This window comes from Poecilia reticulata, chromosome 7 (assembly GCF_904066995.2).
Source record: "Poecilia reticulata chromosome 7, P_reticulata-male-v2, whole genome shotgun sequence".
In the NCBI taxonomy this organism is placed as follows: Eukaryota; Metazoa; Chordata; class Actinopteri; order Cyprinodontiformes; family Poeciliidae; genus Poecilia; species Poecilia reticulata.
The window spans coordinates 17,669,256-17,692,312 of NC_088836.1; the positions used below are offsets into that span (position 1 = coordinate 17,669,256).

The 23,057-nt window shown below is 38.5% G+C and overlaps 1 protein-coding gene and 2 long non-coding RNA genes across 3 annotated transcripts in view; 1 reads left to right on the forward strand and 2 right to left on the reverse strand.

Annotated features, from left to right (window-relative positions):
• LOC103467396 (chemokine-like protein TAFA-2) overlaps nucleotides 1–23,057 on the reverse strand; it is a 90,621-nt gene that overhangs the window by 14,988 nt on the left and 52,576 nt on the right. The window lies entirely within an intron of this gene.
• On the reverse strand, nucleotides 4,204–6,037 carry LOC103467395 (uncharacterized). The gene is made up of 3 exons (XR_534067.3): nucleotides 5,922–6,037; nucleotides 5,659–5,817; nucleotides 4,204–5,575 (listed from the first exon to the last, which is right to left on the reverse strand). It is a non-coding gene; the product is annotated as an uncharacterized LOC103467395 (long non-coding RNA).
• On the forward strand, nucleotides 6,954–8,538 carry LOC108166405 (uncharacterized). Its single transcript, XR_001776747.2, has 2 exons — nucleotides 6,954–8,187; nucleotides 8,333–8,538. It is a non-coding gene; the product is annotated as an uncharacterized LOC108166405 (long non-coding RNA).

Here is a 23,057-nt window from a genome sequence, read left to right on the forward strand (position 1 = left end):
AGTGGCAGAAAGGATGCAACTACAGTAGGCTGGAGAAAAATCAAAGCATGCGACGGACAGACAGCATAGCCGAGAATTTAACCAGATAACGTCTTGAAACCAGATAACAGTACTAATCTCTGTAAGACTGTAACCTGTGTTCAAAAACCAGATTTCAGCGGATATGTTGAAAATAACAGCTGTGAGACTAAAAACCCTGTTTCTTGTGATTCTTGCGAACACTTTATCAATTTCTTGCCTCCTCTCTGCTACGTCGCTTTCCTGCTACACCCTTTTTGTTTTACCTCACCCTCCTGTTATTTCAAAAATGACCCCTCTTTTCTCTCTCAGCTAATGCTGGACCCTATTTTTTTTTTCCTCTGCTCTCGCTCTCGGCTGGGTGCAAAGCAGCTCAGCATGGCAGCAAACTATTATCCTCAATCAGAGTCCCTAAAATCTGAGACTTTTTACACTTTCTATGATGGCTCCTCTATTCCGTACTGTGAGTATCTCTCTGCTTCTCTTAGTTTGATCCTAGTTTTTCTTCTTGGCACGATCACTTGTTATCTGTGCCTCTCTTAACACAGCAGTGGCTGTTAACCCCATTTACTAAAGATGACATGAAACTGACAGACTGACAGATGGACACATCGCCTGAACAACCAAGAGGGAGTGAATGAGTGTGTGTGAGTCTCTCTGTGTGTAATAAATCACTTGATCCCAGCAGGGTGCTCTTTCAAATGCCACCCCTGCCACTGAGGGCCTTTCTCTTACTTGCACACAGATAAATTTAAATACATGTAACCGTGAAGAAAGTAGATGGAAAACTGGATGCCTACGGAAAAAAATAAAAAACTGGACTAAAAATATTTTCAGTGATTGCTTCTTATTTTCAATTTCTGTCTAATGATGAAATTGTTTTGTAAGAATACCGTTATTAAAGTCTTGCTTGTTTGCTCCAAGAAAAAGGTTTCCTTGTAATCTTTTAAAGTGGTCATGATCAATCAGACTTTGGCATATTTTTTTACTGATCTATGGAAATCCTTGTAGCAGATTATTTCTAGAGAAACCGACAGAACTCAAAAATATGTACAGTAGAACAACAGTATATGGAAGTCAATCAATCTTAAGCTTCATGTTCAGTTGGTAAAAAAAAACATTTTATAGAAATTGTCATTTACTGGTTTGAATATAACTGTAAAAGCAAAATATATAGAGAAAAAACCTAAACGTATTCTAAAAAGCCTGACAGAAATTTTGACCAAGAATACTTGCAAATGTTAGTGCGCACAGTGTTATTGAAAAAAAGAGAAGGGATGACTCAAGACTTTTGCACAATTCTGAATGTTCCTATTTTCCTTTTTCCTTCCACTGGAAGAGGCAAAGTAAATAATTTTTTTAGGTCATGCAAAGAATAAAATAAGCTCCTTTGTAAAACTCCACTTGCATCATGTAAGTTGGTAAGCCAAAGGCAGTTGCTCACTCTTTTGGACAATAATACAGTCTTACTCTTTTACCTTTTCTTGTTACCTTATTATAGTTATTGTGTTGTCACGTTTTAATGGTTCTGATAGGAGTCTTGTTTACGCTCAAATGTCTCACAGGAATAATGAAAATACCTTCTTAAAGGTTGTTATAAATCTTCTTTTTTTGAAAGAGTTGAGCGTGGTAAGGTGCTGTTTTGATCCTACTAACGCACCCGCAGTCGTTCTGAGGGGGACGAGGGTATGGGGACGGAACGTGGGTCTCTGCAGGTACCAAGGGAAAGGGCCCAGAGTGCGGGACACCCCTTTTGGTGTGTTGTTGTTTGTGTGCATGCTCAGACCATGTCCTGGAGTGGTGAGTTGAGTTGCTTTTGTGTGGCCTATGACTCTTGGGGATGTGTTGAACCAACGTCAATTAAGCAGGGCTCCTTTCTGACCTTCATTTGGCCTACTCGTACGCTCACCCTCTCACAAACATACACACACATTGATTCACCCATATACGAATAATCCAAGTTTTTGAAGGTCATACAAATGCAGGTTACTACTATTCCACCAATGTAACAAGTCTACTTACCAGAGGCACACAATCAGGATTACATCTTTACATCTTTTTTGAAGAGCAAAACTGCTGTGGGACATGCCGGCCAACAAAACCCAACATGGTGTGACTGAAATGCCAAGACAGATCATGTGAGCAAAGGAAAATTAAACAAAAAACTAATAACTCTAAATAAAACCAGTTAAAAATTATACATATTTTTCGATTTACGTAAATGTTGTCTAAAATGTCCTGCTGACGTAGTGGAATTTGCCTTTGGTATATGGTTCCTCCACAATTAATATAATTGGGAACATTTCAGCCCACTCTTAAATAAAGCACTGAAGGATGTGAAAACGAAGAATGGGAGCTATGAGCAATAGCAGGGAGTGAGATTTAGCTCTCATTGTGTACGGAAGAATTAGAAGGGAAATCCTTCAAGTAGAGATTTTTCAATAACACAATTCAAAAGAAGTAGTATACTGTCATACAAATATTTAACTGTCACAGAAGCCAATGCAGTGTCCTGTTTTGTGAAATTTGAAGCATTACCTTTGCCACCAATCTCAATCTTCAAATAAAAATGAACTAACAAACCTATTAAGGAATATCACTGCTACAAAAAATGAATCTAATCAGCAGTTTAATGTAATATGAGGAATAATTTCAAGTGACAATGTAGATTTCACTCAACAGGTAAAAATAAATAATGTAAACGTTGAAAATAATTGACTTGCTTTGATTTTTTTATTTTCACTTTTTGCCCTCTTTCTGTTCTGCCATGGATATGGCTTGTCGTCCTTCTTTAAATAACTGACACAGAAATTACTACAAGTGAAACTACTCTAAACACCACAGTTGTTTATACACAGTCCACATTTCATGGGTATAAATATTTAAGCATTTTCTTAAGCAGGATAGGGGTATATTCATAGAGATAATTAGTACAGAGTGCATGCCAAGTTAATTGGATTACAATGTACATTTTCTAGTGGATGTATGTGCGCCTATCATGAACTGCGTGTGTGCTAATTAGATTACATTGGCCTCTGAGATGGCACCATCATAAACAGAGAAAATTAAAATTCTGTTTTAGAGTCAGCCAAGAAAATGAGCATGGAGAGATAAGGGGGAAAGCCCACGTGTCCACTTCCCTTTTCTGTCCTCTGTGTTGTGTTGGTTTCCATTCACTGCAGTATCTGAAAGCTTTCTGCTTAAGCTGAACTCCAGCCCCAATATCTACTACTGTACTACTATGTGCAGTGGTCATTGTTAAAAGATTATAAGTGCAAAATATTTCACAAGAAAATATAATTATTATTCAATTTAATCTGTTGCTAAGACTGCAAAATTTTAGCAATCTTAGCAACAGATTGCTAAATTTCTTGTGTCTAAGTAAGTAAGCATAATTTAATCAGAGATTATGTTTTAGAAACAATAATATTACTTGTTATTCATTTGGTGTGAAGAGATGAGCGTTATTAGTTTTTTCTTCTGGTAACGAACTGCCACAAAGTATAAATAGATTTTAACTTTTGTGTTGAATGTCTGTTTTATAATATATTTACCACCAATGACAAAAAAAAACACAACACATTTTTACTTTTCTGCAAAATTTACCAACTGCACAGTTCTTAACTTAACCTGTGAGGCCTGAGGCAAACATAGAGGTCTATAGAAAATGGTTTTACATGTGTGGGGTCGGTTGGACCCCATTTCGACATACAAGGGTTAAGGAGTATAAAATATGAATCATGTCAAAAGACCATAGGAAATCTTATGTTTTTTGAACAATAATTTGTTGTTAATCTGTTACTAAGGGATGAGCGCATTTTCTGGTAACAAAGTGCCATGAAGTAAACATCTGAATTTTACTTTTGCAAAATTTACCAACTGTTAATTTCTTATGTCTAAGCAGATAAGTAGTACTTCAAGAGAGATTATATTTTATAAACAATAATATCGCTTGTTATTAATTTGGCGTTAAGAGATGAGCATTTTTTTGGTTTTTTTCTGGTAACGATCTGCAACGAAGTATAAAATCAGATTTTTACTTTTGTGTTGAATGTATATTACAATAAGAATATAATGTCACCAATGACAAAAAAAACAACACATTTTCATTTTTCAGCAAAATTCATCAACTGCACAATTCTTAAGTAGTATAAGATAAGTATCATTTCAAAAGAGCAGAGAAAGTCTTATTTTTTTTTACATTAACAATGTGTGTTGTTATTTTTTTGCTAAAAGATGAGAGCGTTTTCTGGTAACCAAGTGCCACAAAGTAAACATCTGATTTTTACTCTTACAAAAGTAACAATCAGAAGACAGTAACATTACCACAAACATTAACAGACAGTGTCCTCTATTACTGCACTACCCACATTAGCACTAACCTTTTCCCTAAAATAAGCTTTTTAGCTATTTTATTTGTATTTATTAATCGTGTTTAGCATACTGAATGGAGGATGTCAATGTAAGACAACATGCTAGTGACGCTAACATTGGCATTTTGGCTAATTTTAGCTCATAAACTAATTTTAACATACTGTATATATTAGCTGTGTCCGAATTCAGGGTCTACATCCTTCGAAGGACAGATTTGAAGGCCGGTTACATCATAGCGTAACGACGAGGCCTGTCCGAATTCGAAGACTCTTTCAAATGCGTCCTCCAAATGCAACCTTCTTTTCCCCAGATTTGAAGGATGGGTTGGGTGTATCCTTCATTGCTTGCTCTGAAAAACGTTATTCCTTTCACAATTGAAAAATTTCCTCTCTGTTTCTCTATGTGCTAGGTCCATTCTAGAGAAGATGGGTCTCCAGGACGTAGTAACACCGTCTCAGGCCAAAATAAAATGGGATAACCTTAAAAAGATATATAAACTATGCAATATTTTATTGTCACAATTAATTGAAAATAAATCTAATAAGATTTTAGTGTATTTCTGTGTTTGTCAATTACTGTTTTCTCATTTATTCTTTAGGACTGCAAATATCCTGGCTCAGGAGAGGGAGTGAAAGGGAAGCCCACTGCTGCTACTTGGCCTTGGTTTGTCAAGATGGATGAGGTATTACCAGATGAGGCTCCAGGGCCAAGTGCAGCAGTGGTTGGACGTCATGAAGAGGAAGAGGAAGGTGGTGTTATTAAGAGGCCGGAAGAGGCAAAGCAAAAGCTTGGAGCATCTTGAACTGATAAAAGAAGATATGCGATTACAAAGAGAAGCAGAAGACAGAAGGGCTCAGGAGAGCAAGGAGAGACGGACGAGATCAATTATTATCTATTTTGCAATAAATTGCAGAGAAATAATTATTTTTAAAATAAAGTTCTTGAACACATTTCCAGATTATGAATTTGTCTTTTAATAAAGAAATTCATAAGATTTACAATCTAGATCCATAAAAATGGTTTCAATTAGAATTTTAAATAGCAGGTACTATCACTTCCACCTCTTCTTGACGGCAATAATGAGTTCGCTGAACTGCTGGTGTGAAGTCAGCTTTAATGAAAATCTTTAAAGTTGTTCTTGTTACAACTCCATTTTCTTATTGACGTCAACACCACCATCGAACTAAAATACAACATAAACTTAAATGAGACGGTGTCACGAATACAATAGCGACATAAAAAATGATTTAAGACATATAAACATACCTCGCTGGCTGACCTTTCTTTTTGAGGTAGAAATGAGAGTAATGAAGGACTTCTTAAACTTAAATTACTTTTGTACAGCTACTTGCTAATGTCATAGCACGTGCATCCTCTTTCTCTGGTGCCCCAGCGAACATGCTGGATTCAACTTCCTACATAGACCTTTCAAAATAAGAGTCGAAACAACAAAAAATTAGCATAATACAAAATAAAACGTAAACTAAAACTATGGCAGTAAAAGGTACAAACATTCTAAATTAAATTACATTCAGTTTGGTTCAGTTCACTTTATGAAACATATTAAGTAATATCAATGAAAGCCACATCGTTCTCCATTGCTTCAGTTCAGTGCAGCTCCCAACGTGGGTTCAACAGCAGTCATGGTTGCTAGGAGACATAAATTATGCTGAGGTGAGGCCTGTCCGAATTCACAGACCTTTTTACTTCCGGTCTTAGTTTACCCGGTCTGCGAGGGACCCGTCCTACGTAGACCGGTCCTTCGAAGGATGCAGACTCTGAATTCGGACACAGCTATTAAGTCCATGTTACTCAACATGCTTGTGATTCTCTACATGCTACTGAGTACATTGTAGCTTACTTTAGCATTGATGCTAATTTTTAGCATCAGAATGCTGAGTTCCAATCGATGACAGGTCTCGTTTAAATTTCTTCAGAAATGTTCTATTTTCTTAACAGTATTTGAAACAGAGATACAGATGGTTGTGCCAGTTCACACACAGAAAGACACAGCAACACTTATTTTCTAGTTGTCTGTAATTTCTGCAAAGGCAGACAAAAGGCGGTCAAGATGGAGCTTAAAAGAATAGAAGCTCTGAAGACAAATATTGCTTACACAAGAGGTTCTGAAATCACCTGTCTTAGCAATATGAGCTTCTAATACTCTGTTAGGCCCCAAAGAGCTGCCTCCTCTTATAAAGCAGCGGGTGTCCACCTTCTGCAAGAAGCAAGCTTAACAGGTTAAGACAAAAAGAAACACAGAAGAAACATATGTGCAGAATTAAGCTAATTCTTCCCTTAAAGCTGTATGCCTTTTATAGTATACCCTCAGTGAATTGTCCTGCAAAACCACAGTTTTGATGTTACAAGAAGCTATGACTCGCACACAAGAGATAATCGGTAAAGATCCAAGTGACAAGTAAAATGAAACAAAAGCCAGGCTTGTGGAGATATACATCTCATTATGCATATCACATGGATTTACAGAAAGCTTTTCTAAGAAGGAGAAAATGCTTCTACACACACACAATCTTTTTTTTTTCCTTCTCTGCTTCAGGCTCAGAATGGAAGACAGTAAAAACTTGAAAGTTTGATCTATTTTCTGTTTGAACGCTTTCTGCTTAATTGTTACCATGTCATGCCATGTTATTTTTAAAGCGCTTCAAGAACAAGTGTAGCAGCTGACCAAAATGGTGGACAAAAATATGAGAGAACAATAGATCACTAAAACAGCTGACAGTTACCACGTAGCTATGTAAAATATTAAATATAAGAGGAGCCTACGTTACCAAACTGCAAATTCTTTCTCTCTTCCCTGACATAAACACTTTTTCTCAGAATATACAGCTCTGGAAAAAATTAAGAAACCACTTAAAATCAGATTTTACTTTTTATAGGTATATATTTAACAACATATCTCTGAAATCCCAAGCAAAAAAAAAAGGTATTTATTTGTAGAAAATGAGAAATGGTCAAAATAATAAAATAAAATTTGGATGCAAAATGTAGTCTTATGATAGTTCTCCATTGAAGAACACATCGGCGAATATGAAAGTAACCACATCAAGTATTGCCATATGGATCTTCAGGTCCAATGCACACAAAGAACATTTACATGAACAATTTTGGACGTCCTTTTGAATGCAATGTTTGCTTTTCAACTTAAAACTGGGCTCCAAGGTTTCTTTTTCATGAATTTCTGGATGACCAGCCTGTGAAATACCGCTCCCTCCCAAATCACACGAATGTCTGTGATAGTCCTGCTAATGTACGTATGACCACCTTGTGCCAGATTGTTTTTCACACAGCAAGACTGGGCTCCTGGTTCCTCAGCACAGATTTCCTTCACTCCTATTGCAGCTTAGACACAAGAACTATATCTCCACACCAGCAGCATGGCTAATGTCCTGCTAAATCATAGAGGATATTAGTTCATGCGACAGGGTGAGCCTGGTGACACATGGCATGTCCTGACTTATTAGCAAGCCCATCAGCACCGCCGCTGCTACCCCATAGCAGACGATTTGTACTAATTTGTGCTGCAGGCAAGATATTAGGGCGGTGAATTGGATATAAATTGTTAATATGTTCAGATGAATTAACATAGCATTACCACTCAACCATTAACCTGAAGCTGTGTGTGTGTGTGCGTGTGTGAGGGCTTTAAACCCTGTGTTCATTTTTTCCTTGCTGACTAATGGTGTCTTTTCAGGAGCACACCTACATTTCCTCCCTCATCCGTATTTCCACGTTATCTTCTTCGCCGTCTCCTCACCCTCCCACTTCGCCTCACAGGTGGGAAGTCTGTCGAGTACAGGAGTATTTGCATCCTTTTTTCACACTCCAGTAGCCTTTTTTTTCCCCTTTACATTGTTGTTAGCCATAAGCTATTTTTGTCACTTTCATACTGGTGTCTCCTTTCTTTCTCTGCTTCCTCCAGCTTGTCCTTCTGTGTATTACTGGCAGATCAGCAGAGAAAGAAACACATGATTGTACTGAGTCCAAACACCCCCTCCTGGGTTTTTCTCTTTGTCAGTCAGGGAACAGAGATGGATCTATACCACAGCAGCTTTGTTGATGAGGATTTCATTCTGTCTGAATTCTGCCCCCGTCAAAGGAATAAAGATGGACACTCGTAAACGTCAAGCTGTGTATTTCACTTTCAGTTTGCACGTGCACGTGTGTGCGAGAGCGCAGAAACTGAGTTATGATTGTTGGGTACACGGCTCTGAAGCAGCGTCATTTCACAGATCGTGACAAATGGCTTGCTATCAGCCTATTTACTCTCACAGAGAAGACTGGACAATCCCATAATTTGCAGCATGCCCTGCCCAAAGTCAAAGCACACAATGCTGCATGTCTCTTGAATCCAAGATTATGGATTGCTGCATTGCTTTTAGAAGTTAAGTTTTAGGGATAACACAGCAAGTCGTCACTCAAAGTAGTGTAGCAGCAAGCAAGTTCAACATGGCAAAGGTTTTTTTTTTTTTGTTATCTAGATCAGAAACTAAATTTAACCGACATTAGATACTAAGTTTCTACTTGCCCCTCATACTACCGATACATTTTCATTTCTTCAACTCCTACTTTTATTTCAAATCTCCAAATAAATTATTTCATACCTATACAATTGAATATATACAAATGTTTTGCATTATGACTAAGTGTTTTGCCCTGCGACAGACTGGCGACCTGTCCAGGGTGTACCCCGCCTCTCGTCCGAAACGTTGGCAGGAGATGGGCACCAGCACCCCTCCCGACCCCACTGAGGGAAAAAGGGTGCAAGAAAATGGATGGATGGATGGATGGACTAAGTGTTTTTATGTGTTGTTCAGATAAAGGTCTGAAAAAAGGTTTAAGCTTTTTTTTTTTAACCTTTTTTACTATCAGAAAACATGTTACTCTGTTTTCGATTTATTTTTCCTCCGATCCCTAAAGAGGCTCTTACTTAACCAGAATAACTAAGTAACTTCTTGCTGGTAGATTTTTTTAGTCATGCAATCACATTTTGTCCCAGTAGACTAGACTAGTAAATCCTAAAAAAATAATACTATAAACTTTAGTTAGATAAATTGAGTATGAAATTGCCCCAATTATAGAATAAAACAGAAATAAACGTCATTGGCCCTCAGTGGAAAATTCAGGTGTACTAGCAGAGAAGTGGCACACAATTTGAAGCATGTATTCACATTAAGGTAAAATTATATATAAAAAAAAAAAAAAAACTGTCCAATAAGTAAAGCATAAGCAAAAAAAAAAAAAAACTTTCGTTTTTAAAAATAGCATACTCAGATTCAAATAAATGTGCAACCGAGTAGGACGATTAACGATTACTACAATAATTGTTATTGAAGTAATCAATAATGATTACTTCAATAATCGTTATTGAAGTATATATAAAAATAAATGATTTATTTTTATGTATGCATAAAAATATGCATACATAGAAATGATTTAGAAATAAATCATTTCTAAATCATAAAGTAATGTAAAATTGACTTTACATATATCATTTTATACCAACCAAAAAAAGAGAAGATATTCCAAGAACATTTGGTTCCTTAGCTTAGAAGCAAACCAGCAGAAAGAAATAATAGATGTGTTAGATTTATGCCCCAAACAAAAATAAAAAATAAAAATACCTGCGCAAGAACCTGCTTTTAATACGGAATTTGCACTTTTTGGGTCAAGACATTCTTTTGAGTACTTTTTAAAGACTCCTTCATCCAGAAAACTAATTTGAGTTCCTTGCTTTGCTGCAAATGTTGTCTTTTATATCCTCCTTTCACAAAGAAACTACCTGACATTATAATGACTACCCTTGACACCTTGACAGCTGCACAAACACATTTGAAGCTTCATTCAAATGACGCTGGAACATAATGACACAATGGGTGTCTCGCATGAAAGTGTTTTATTCATAATTCAAACACTTCCATTGGCTGTCGGACATTGACAGGTCATCTGATGAGCTCTGTGATTGGTGCGTTGAGCTCATCTGCTCCAAACGCTTCCCTTCTGTTGTGTCAGCACTTTCTCTCAAACCGCATTCATCAGGACAGATCATTACATCCCTCCTCTCCTTGGGTCTCTTGCTTCTTTCTGTCTCTCATCCTATCCCTCACTACGAAATGAAAGGGAAACCCTGGTGTGTATGAGCCAGGCTCGCAGCAGAGCCAGAGGTGGAAAGATGAGAGGAGTGAGAGAGTGGAGAGATGAAGGCAAAGAAAAGGGAATAGAAAAGACAGGCAGATGAGAAAAAGCACAGCCTGCACAGACTGTAAATGCTGTGAGGGACAGAGAGAGTTTGTGTTGGAGGGCAGATTGGTCTCTGTTAGAACTCCATGGGGAAGAAATTGAAGAACCAGCAGTGCTGGGTTATTAATGCAATGAAATTAAAGCCTATAGACATGCCTTGTCTTGCAGACACACCAGGTGAGTTCTTTTTAAAGAGGATGAAAGAGGTGCATTTCATACGTGACAGACATTTCTTTTTAATTCATTATACAAAACGAAAAATGATGAAGTAAATCCATGCAGCATATATGTCCTTGAAAGACAGAGAGGCGCTTGCCCATCATCAGTGGTCAAAGGGTGGGACAAGGGATACACGTCCATGCGATGGACGTTTCACCAGTCCATAACATGAACAACACCACACAGTGAGAACAAAGTAGCCTGGTAAAAAGCAGCCCCTTGTTCTATGGTCTCAAACTGCATTCCTCGAGAGCCAGAGTGCCGCAGCTTTTAGACGTATCCCTTGTCCCAAACACTCAACTGCATGTCTGCATCGTTTAAAGTACTGGAAGTGCAAAGGTGTTCTTGTTGTCTGGTTCACTGTCAGTGTTTGCAGGGTTGCAAAAAGAAAACCGATCCATTTTCTTAATGCCACTTGTTTTCTTGTTGTTGTGAGGAAATCATAATATCCTCAGTTAAAGAGTTTCAACTACTGACCACTTAGAAACTGTTAGACAAACCAGGGTTGACTTTCCCTCCCGTTGCGCATTGTTGTGCAGTGCCTGCAAACCTTTGCTGAGGAAAGTCAAACATTGCACAGGAGGAGTGACATTAACAACGTCGGTCCCTGCTGGACTGCTGCACTTTTGTGGTTTATTAAGGCACTTTGCTGATGCAGCTCTCGGCAACAAAATTTACTTAAACTGTTCTTTTCTTGCCGTGAAAAGAATAAATCAGTCACATTACCGGGTGAGTTAAAGAAAAGGACAACTTTCACATTCTTAGCGAAACAAAACTTCACAAACATGTCATTTTCCACACAGCTCCATTCAGCTCTGGCAGGGGTCTAATTAGCTGGGGGAACTGAAAACACCTGAGTGGGTGAACAGGCCATTAAAAGGCCCTCAGTGTCGTCTGTACACCCACGCTGGTGTTTTCACCTACCTTTGCCAGAGGTAGCCACAGATCTTTCTCAGGACTGTGTGGGCACATGCAGACAGACACCTTCCTGACTCACCTTTTGTGTTTTAACGAGAAACATCTTTAATTTCAGCACAGCTCTGCCCATTCGGAGCAGGAGGCTAATCAGCAAAATAACTGCAAACACACCTGTGTGGGTGAGCGCACAAGCTTGTACCAAAAAAAAAAAAAGAAAAATAGAAAGAGAATTGTGCTTTTTTTTTTTTTTTTAACTGCACCCCTTCTGTGTTTCCAGTTTTCTTACTTCACATTTTGGTAATATCCACCTTTTTTTTTTTTTTTTGTTGAAGGGAATAATATTCCAGCCAGTACTGCAGAGCAAATATATTCAGTATTTGCTTTTGGGCTGCTTGTATATTTCACCTCAAACACACCTGGGGAGACATTAAAGAGCTCAGCTGCAAAAACCTTTCTGAAAATGAGGAGTAGGGATCTTTATGCATATTTCATCATTTCCACAGATTAATTACAGACCGCATTGTAATATTTTCAGAGCAGTTGAAGGACCTGGAAAAATATTAGGATACGAGAGAGGGCATTGAAGTGGAGGCTACATATTTCTCTTAATTTCTGATTTTGTCCATAGAAAAAATGTTTTAGAAGGCCAGAGTAGTGTTTGGCGACTTGTTGGTGCAACATGACCTTTAACAGAGACACTTTATTTTCCTTATGCACAAAAAAATTGTTGATCTACAATTTAATTTTCTTTTTTAAAGGACATCTGTTGCATTCAAATTCTGTAGGAGAAAATGCTTGAACTCTTTTAGTTAACATTCAGTACAATTATATACAAATTGATACTGATAAATGTCAGCATATCAGTTTTTATGAAAAAGATTCTCAGAGGAAAGTGATAAGAAGACATAGCACACAGACAAACATCTTATTTTGTGATACTATCTTGGGAAAGATGGAAAGGAGCTGTGTCATGAATTTGTGGACATGAGTGATAAGTCTCTTATATCGGATCTAGTATGTAACATGAAAAAATGTATGTTTTTGAAATGCAGCACTCATTGCAGATGTGCCTTATCCAAACTTAAATTAATATTTGTCAAAAAGGGCCAAATGGGTGTGCTGCAATGACGCATGGGGTAAACCACAACCCATGTATGGGGGCCGTAGTTCTAGATACATCCGTCACATGTTAGAGTCCCAGCCTGATGACATTTGCTGCATGTCTTCTACCTCTTAATACCCATTTTCCTGCCTGACCACGTTCAAATAAAGCCCACTGGAGCCAATAAAACCTTAAAAGAAAAAAAAAAAAAAGAGGGCCTAATGAAGAGCAGTCGGTATGCAAATGTTTGCTAACGTTTTAGGAGTAGTGGTAAACACGACAATGAGACAACGCTGAAGTTGCCCACCGATCCAGAGCATTAGAGTCAAGAGCAATTTTACAGCTGCCAGGGGATCTTAAGAAACTTCATTTAACTTCAACCAAAAATCAGGACTCAAATTGGTTAGATTTGAACTGAGAAAACACTAAGTTCCTCATTCCTGTAACTATTCTGTGTGTAACAAAAAAATAGAACAAATTCAGAATACAGTTCAGCATCAGGTTTTTTTGCAGCCTTCATTCCTGATGCAATCTACAATACAATGCAGCTGTGAGCCACTGGAGCACTTACAGGTGGCCAGTCTGATAATACAAGATAAACATATTACAAGTTTTGTGTTTAGAAATCCAAAGCTTTTTATTGTGGAAAAAAAACACAACATGCTTACATAAAAACCTAAACACCACTGCAGGACAAAGCAGGCCATAAGCAGAAGGTACCAAGGAAGCTGTGATTTTTCTATTTTTCTATCCATTTTTAAGACTTTCGTCTGACTCAAGGATATACAGTCCTGTATTGATTCACTGCACATATAGTACAAAGATGCATTAGAAAGACACACACACAGGAAACAAAACAAAAAAACCCCAGAGCAACAGAAGGCCAGGAGGGTGTCCTGTTGTTTCCAGACTATCTCTCTCAGAAATGAAAAATAACATGAGTTTCTATTAATCTGAACCAAAGTAAGCATAAAACACTCAGTGAGGGCTTGAGTGATTGCTGCTTTAATGCAGCCCACGGAGTATTTACAGTGGTGTTCTGCTAGGATTAGTTGTGTGAGAGGATTAGTGAAGCTGCATTACTGCTGTTTTATTTAACTCACAACAGCAAAACACTAAAAATGAAAGCCTCTTAAACACATTTAGGCTACATGAGAGGCCTGCCCAAACATTTAGATAAATCCAACGTTTTCTGTGTCTTTTAAAGGCTGGCACCGGAAGGAAATGTGCGAACACGCACATGCTTTTTTTGTTCACGCACTCAGTTTCCTGTTTCGAATCTACAATCTATTTATCGTCTTAAAATTACCCCACTACTGCACGTGCGGTGCCTCGGAAACACCATGGTACTTTAGTTTAGGCATCAAATGTTGGTGAGAGTGCAGCAGCATACGCAGATAACAGGATCAACAAAGTGCGAAATTTACTGAAAGAGGATAGGATTAATGCAAGTAGATTGCGGGAGGGTGGGGGCACAGAAAACAAGACAGAATAAGGGAGATTTGCAGATGCAGCACAATAATGCTCTCTTTTCCTATCACACTCTCTTCCCTCGCATCAGCATTGATCACAGTGCATCAGTAAAGTAAAGAGTAACTCATCCATCAGTGCATGTGCTCTGGAGCTGCTGTTAAGAATACTGAAACGATTTTCCATGCCAAGCCCTGATTTGTGCAAAATCACAATCAAATGCGCACAGTTTACACGGCATCAGTATTAGTCTTACCCCCATCCAGGCTGAAGGTCCTGCTCATCCAGGGCAGCGCACGGGATAACATCAGCGTTTCATTGTTTTTACATCTTTTTTATTTACAATCACATGTAGCCGAGGGCACCAGAACATTTAGCCGTACATTAAGCTCCTCCAGATTATCCCTTTCAATTTGACAAATGCCTTTTGAATTAGTTTATTTTCAGTGCAGTCACCATAGTAAATCACTGCAATTTTATGTTCTCAAAATCCATTTATGGAGTACGTGTCCCTTCTTTCATGCCAATGAGTCACACAGTGTGGCACTTTGTACAGAGCAAACAGGGCTTTGAAAGGCTGTTTTTCTACTGTTTTTCTACTTGTTTTTCCCCCCCAGGGAAAAACAAACTAAAGATGTTCATGGTAAATTTTTTCTATGATATAAGTGCTTTTTAAATCTGTATTTCTTTTAATTGCTTCATGCTTTACAAGTAAAAGACGTAGAACAGAACATGCTCATTGTAAGTCAATATTTGTAACAGTATGTTACCTTTAAATGTTTGTTTTCTGCACCAGATCCACAATGCAGATTACACTAAATTCATCAAGTTATAAATATGAACTTAACCAGATATATATGACTTGCACCTATTTTTGCGACAGGTTGCACTCGACTCCTATTCAGCCTCAATCAAAGCAGGCGCAGAAAGACAAGAGAGCAAGAAATAGCACTGAATTATGATTTTAAATTCCAGAGGTAATCTCACATTTGTAACAGCCATCGGATCGAAAGATAAGACAGGATCACAGAACAGGTGTAATAGAAAGTTGGTTTTTTATTAAAAAAGCAACACATTTTTTTTCTCCTTCTCTTGCAAATAAATTACCACCATCTTTTAACATGGAGTAATTTCTGCACAACTTGCATGACACAAACAGCTTTGATCTTTGTGAATACAGTGCTAAAGACTCCGGCTATCAATAGGATAAAACTTTACTAAGAACAAACAAAACATGGCTTATAGAAATTAACACAGGGAGAATCCGAACAAGGAGCAGCAACTGGGAAACAGGTAATACAATGAGTACAAGTGAATAGAGAGCTATATATACCCAAGTAGAGATGGAGGTGACAATGCTGCCCTAAAAGTCCAATAAAAAAAAAATAGAAACAGGTGAAGGAAAGTGGAGGCAGAGGATAATCAGGAGATGGAAAACACCTGTGAAGGGGAGCTGTGACGGTTAAGACAAACCCAAGAGCCAGGAAAAGGAAAACAAAATGGGAAAACCTAAATCAAACAGGAAACTAATCTAATAAACCCAACTCTAATATACAAATAGGAATCCAGGAAATAAATGCATAGGAATGAACTGTTGCTGCATTCCGACTTCCCCATCACAGAAGAATTGACTGAAACGCCTGGATTCCCCAAAGGGAAAGGGGAAGCCACTCCGAGTACCCCTAGTTACCACTTGTAAGATTGACTTCGCTTTGCAACATGGCCACTCTTCATATCAACAATAGCAACATGTGGTGGAAACATGTTTATTTCACAAGACACACACATGGGAGCGCGTCTAAAATGAATTTTAGACAAGTCGCACCTGCAACTACGAACTGAGCAAATTAAGAGTGCCGTTTGGAATGCAAGGCTTAAATGATGTTTGAGAGTGACGTGATGCATAGATCCGACTGCAAACAATATGGACTTCAAACAATGTCTATGGGTGTATTTAAAAAAAGTCAGCAAAAAAAGCAAAACGTCTGAATTTGTCTGTCTTTATCATCATGAATATACAATGCACGTTGAGTGCTAAATGTCACTTGAAACCACAGAAGTGCCATCATTTCTGTGGTCTCAAGATGCCATAACGATGTGGTCTGTAATGATTTGTTCTTTTGAGAATGACTAAAGTTGCCTTAAAAAGGCTCTCCTTTGTGGTCATTTCAAATAAAAAAAGTATCTTCCCTATTTCTCTACGTTAAAGCATAAAATAGATTGTTGCAAACGAAAGAAGCCTCTTAAATCCACAAGAATCTCAGCGATATCTCTGCTCATGTTTGGCAGACAAACTATTGCAGGATGAGAACGTGAACTTGCATCCTCACATTTTTGTACCAGCATACATCAGGCTTTTACTAGACTAAGTATGTTATATTTATTATTCATATAGTTTCAAACGAGCCAGCACAACTGGGAAACTCTGAAAAAAGGCGTAACGCAGAGGAGAGGCACCACTTGGGACGGTACACACCAGAACTACAAACACTAAAAAAGCTTGAGGTACAGAAGACTACTGCTCTTTTGTGATACACCGCATAAAAACTTAAATCACCAATCTTTTCTTCCTTGTGTTGCACTGATTAAAGTGTGTAACAGAAAAGTTGGATGGATACCTGCCATGGATGGAAGCCAATCTACTGAATTCTAAGATGTCTCCTAAAATTAAAGGTAAAAGTTTTTCGCAAAGCACCCTGGGCCTGAAGAGAGCGCTTAAAGTGACAAAATGTCAGGAGCACTAAGGAAGACTTTTAGTGCATCTTAAGCGGGGAAGATGGAGAAAGACGAAACAGAAAGGAGAAGTACTGTCCGTAAAATGGATAGAGCTGTGCCAACAGCAGGCATTGCTCCTCTGTCCCGTTAGATTTTCACGTCCTTGACTCCCACATCTTATGTAGGTTGTTTTGCCAAATCACGCAAATTTATACAAGAAGGCAAACACTGTGACTGCTCAGAAGCTTGGAAGCTGCAGCTCAGAGAGGGAGCTGCGCCCCCTAGGTGGCGCTAGGTCCACCCAGGTGTTTTGCACAGCCAAATGGCTGCTATGGGAGGTTTCTCACACGAATGAAAAACACCACTATGTTTCTGATGAGAGGAATAACATAACATGATGTAAAGCTCAAAAAAGTGGATTTTACGTAACGCTGAACCTTTAAAGGAAATATCCAGATCAAAGGTAACACCAGTGTTATTTATGTTACCACTAAGTTAATGCCATTTGGAGTAAGTGACTGAGGAAATAATTTGTTCTTCAGATGTTCTTGTGAAAAGACGGCAATCTCTGTCTTGCCGGAGGTTAAGACTAGAAAAATAAAAGTCACAAACACTTTTATGTCTTGAAAACATGCTAGTACCCTGATTAATTAATGGATTGGCTTGACCAATTGGTATTGACATTTATTATTGGTAAAAAATAAGTTCATCAATAACAGTAATGGAAAGCTATACCATGCAGTGTAGCAGCTTTTTTATTTATTTTTTTTCAAAACTAAAACTCAGGCTTTCTGTCTCGGATGTGTCAAGTACCACAAAGTTTTATGGCTAAATTAAGGTCTTCTAGTCATTCTTGACCATAATGACATTCATTTACGCTGCACTGTAAATAAATACATAAATTATGCTGCAATGCATGTCTACTGAAAGGGAGATCCCGATCTCAATGTGACTTTCTTATGAAACAAATCCAAGAGCACTTCAGACGCAGAGTTGGAAATTCAAATGCATACATCTGTAAGTCTGTGTCCCAATGAATACCAAAGACTAGTATTGTACAAACACATAAGAACAAAAGCGCCGTGCCACCCACCAGGCAAATACCTCCAGAGAACAAATTGGAAATTGAATCATAAACTATAAAGAGCCAAGGTTGAGTTCAGCTGCGGAAGAAAAGAGAGACGAGATAGAGGTGGAGAGGGGAGAGGTAAGAACGGCTGCATTAAATAAAAGTTCAGTCTTTTTCGCCTGCCCCTGCAGAAATTCACGCTGTGCTACCTGATTGAAATTTCCTGGTTTAATAGCTGTGAAATAAAGCAAAAGTTAGAAAGAGGAGGAAAGGGAGAATATGAAACAGTGGCTAAAGAAGAGGTAAGGAGATCAACGCAGGAACGAGTGGAAGTCTTAAAAAACTTAAATGACCAGCTGATAAATAAAAGGAATTGCCCTTAGTACAAATGTTGAAACAGAAAATTAACATGAAGAAGAAAGGAAAGGGGTTTTTAAAAACGTTGGAGGTGGTATAATGGTTGGGGAAAGATGGGCTGGTCTGAGTAATTCATAAACTATTGATCCAATTTGATTGCAACTTATAACTATTCTTGAGTTTACATAAAGACGCCTTATTGTTATGAGACGTTAGAGAAGATCAGGAAGAGCGGTTCAGGAAAGTAAAAAAGGCACTGGAGATCACAGAACCACAAACAAGGTATCCAGAATACCATCAGTGAAAACACATCGTGTCAAACCAGGTAGCATGCGGGCTACATCAGCAGCATTTTCACTGGACAGCAATCCTTCCTGCTAAAGAGATCAACGTGGGGGCATCACACAGGAGTGACATATATGTCATCAATTGACATAATGTGACATTTTTGTATTTGATTTGGCATTTAGATGAAGTCTTACATTTCGTGGGGTTTTTTTATGTCGGTTTATCCCTTTAAGTAGTTTCCAAGAGTTGTTTCAGTTTTTAGTTCTCCACACCTTTTATTCATTCATATCTTCCAATATATCTTAATACAAGTGCTTATTTGCATCCAGTATGCTTTCTTCCTGTATTAAATGGGGTCCTCAAAACCACCATTTCACAGTGAGTCCATGTTTTTTTTTCTGAAAAATACAAAATAATAATCTTACATGTCCAATCCAATGGATCCAATAAGATTGCAGGATAAACAAATTCTTTCCTTTAGCTGAAGGAACTACCGATTTACAAGACTGCATCTATGCAGAATTGGCTTGCAAGCTAAATGGTAATGATTCCCACTAATAAATCCAATCAGAAGGCCCCAATGAGGTAATCTCCCTGTGCACTCAAAGGAAGCTTTTTATTTACACCAATTAGCTAGTGGCTAGAGCTTTAGACACAGGGTGCTGCAAATGATTACCGTGTTACCTCTCAGTAAAACTTTTTTTAACACCGCACAGCAAAAACCTAAAAGGTTGACGTCGTACAGCAGTCTCAAACTCCATTCCTCGGAGCCCAGAGTCATGCAACTTTTAGGTGTGTCCCTTTTCCGACACGGTTCAATTACACGGTGAAAGTTGCAGGAGAAGCATGTCAGTCAATTTCTTTATCTTAACTTGTTTCAGTATTTGAGAGCAAGCAATTGTGATTGTGTAAAGTAAGCAGAGAATACACATGCTATATGTAAAGCTTCCAACTCGTCCTTAGTATGTTACACCAGCACATTCCGCATTTGTTTATTTTTTACTGTGGATTTTCAGGCAGAGGCCATGAATCATAATCCTGCAAGCAGAGTGCATCTTAGTGTCTGTCTGTCTGGCTTCACCCGTCTACTTTCACAGACATACATTTTTTCTTGCTTACTGGAAAAAAAAAAAAAAACTCAGATGTAAATACACTCCCTCCCTGCTCTGGATATAAAACATTTTTGAAGCTTTGTCAACTTCCTGTTCAATATTTCAGCAGAAAAAAAGCCATATTGACAGAGAGAAAAAAAATGTTTTCCATCTCTACATTTTTTATTTTTTTTTATTTGTGATGGAATTGTGTCTGAGAAGAAATGAGCACAGAAGATTATCTCGTGTTTAACCACAGAAGGTCAAAGAGCCCGTTATGAGATGCATTCCTGCCACATTAATAACTACATGGCTTAACACTACATGTGCACCAAGGACGCGCTGATTGGCGAAGGTGAAAATATGCAAATTCTGTTACATTAAAACTTGTAAACAAGAAAAAAGACGGATTGTGAGCCCAAGAGAGTGAAAGCTTGAGGCGATCTAACACACATAATTAGGATTAAGAAATGGACAGACCATAAATAACATGTTTCTCTGTTGAGTAATAAATAATAAATAAATAAAGAGGGTTCTCAAAGTCAGTGTTGGCTAGAAACCAGTATGACAATATGTAAAGGCCTTAAAAGAAATAACTGAGTAAACCAGAGTACGCAAACGGCACCCATGGATTTCACTCAGAAATCCATCCATCCGGATTGGTGGGTTTATGCCCACCTCCAGCGGTCAACAGGTCAGCTTTTGTCTTGTTTTCTAATTACATAACTTTAAAGTCCTGTGCACTGCAGATGAGACACACATGCATTGAGTTTAACACAGTAATAAAAACCTGACGTGTCTGTAACGGCAATAAAAATCCAAAACCTCTTGTTAATTTATTTTTTTTAATCAAATATGGATTGGTGTGAATCCCCCATGTGAGAAAGTTAAAACATTATGCTGCATTTGAATTTGGCAGCAGCTCAGAGAATGGGAAGCTACAAACTGTGCTGTTGACGGGGGGGCAATTTCAGTAAAGAGTGGTGGCAGATTTCTTTGGATGCAACGAAGCTGCGACTCCTCTCCGTAATCCCCCCCGGAGCTCTCGCCCTGTCTCTAAGGACGAGCTCATTTACTCTATGGAAAAAAGCTCATTCCAACCATTTCTTAAGAGGACCTCTTTCTTTTATAAAGCATATGTCATGATCATGTGTGATAAGTGGGGGCAACTGTGACTCAGTGGGAAGACAAGTCATCTTGCAATCTGGAAGTTTTGGGGTTCGATTCCATCTTCCCCCTTCCACATGTCGATGTGCCCCTGGGCAAGACACTTAACACTAAGCTGCCTACAAATTTGTGTTTCAGTATATGAATACGTACATGTTTGTGAGTGCAATTGGGTGAATGTGGCTTTGTGGTGCAACACTTTGACTCATTAGTACCACTGGAAACGTGCTACACAAATTCAGTCCATTTAAACACGGAGGTAAATCAAGAACTTTGCTCTCGACTCAGAGCGACTGACTGAATCAGCAATTATTGCTAAAGAGGCCAGAGTTTGTCTATCAATCTCCTGCTCTTATCACTCATTACCAAGACACCTAGATACTTAAGCTTTTTATCCGAGATAGATTATGAATACTGGCAGAGAGTGGGCCATCGTTTTTTCCAGCTGCAAACCATGGCCTGAGATTAGACTATATAAACAATTTTAGAGCACACTAATGATCACTTCTTAAAGAAGCCAAGAGAACAATACCGGCTGCAAAAAACAAGATATCATTTAGCCATCACCTGATAGTGCAGCACCACCTCCCACAAAATGGCGACAAGTCATTTTAAAATCCACAAGGATAAGTGGTTCCCTACGCTGCCAACATCCGAGGGCGAGGATGAGAATTGTGATCCCCTAAAAGTAAAAATATCCTTCCTAGTCAGGCCCACTTGATGTCCCCATCCTCCACGTCTCATTGAGAAGGTGTGCCAACCACGCTAGGCTCACAATGTCCAGAGTCTCTCATCTGCTGGCAGCGATGGTGGTTCTGTGTTTATTTAAATTCACACAATGTGTTTTATAATGTGAAGAGCTAAAATGTTTGATTTAAAAACACACAAACACACAAACACTCACATATATTGAGGCCAGTTTGCTCATTAAAATATCAAACATGAAAAACAAAAACAGTTCAGTTTTAGCCACAAATTTCCTTTGCAACATTTTTTATACTAAACACCAAATACTTAATGTAATTCATTGTCTTTTGACTCTTTGTCTCACTTACACAACAGCACATGTTCTCCATCTCTTGACCACCTCTTGACCATTGAAGCGACTGCAAGGGATTGTTCGAAGGTTTGTCAGCATGAAACATTTCACATTTGGTGATTTTTGCAACTTGAATTTTTCACTAGCCATATGGAGCCATGTTGTTGACCAGGCGCTGAGTGCAGCTTTGCTGTGGAACAGCCACTAAAGAGGGCAGACAGCTTGTCTCCACACATCACATTTGCAGAGAGCCTCATTGGCCATGCATGAATGTAGACGCGTGTGTGTGTGTATGTGTGTGTGTGTGCACGAGGGTTGGTGTTTGAATGTTTTGTGTGTTTTTGCATGTGCATTCATATGCACTTTGGTCTAAATGTCTCTTCTGAGCTTGTGTGAGGGTGGTGTAGCACCCGTAGCCCCCATATGCCTTTGTCCTTATATCTCTTTTTCACCTTCTTGGCAGTCGCAATCCCTTTCAGAGCAAGTCAAGTTCTCACTGGCCTCTAATCAGAGGCGATGTATGGTGACGGCAGGCCATAGACTGAGAATCAATGACTCAACAGTGTGTGGTGAAGTGATCAGCGTAATCGCTGTTCCGCTTTGCTTCAAAGTCCAAGCCAAGCTGTTTTGCCAAGACTATTGGCAAAGCCACTAAGGCATTTAACCAAGGCCTAGCCTTCGCCTTCAAACGAAAGCTCTTCATTGAAGAAAATCTTTAGTACCCCTAAAGCTTTTTTTTTTCTTAAGAGTTCTAAATACATTACATGGGATGTACAGTTTAAAACGAACAGATTGAGCCGCAACATAAAAAAAAAAAAAAACATGATGTATTTCTCAGTTCAGTCTTGAAGGCTAAATGTCTGGAGGATGAAAAAGGAACAAAACCTCTACACACGCTTGTATTCACACTTGTACGTGTGCTGGAACGTAACCACGGCGACTCTTTTTTTCCCCATCTCCTTCGTTCTGATG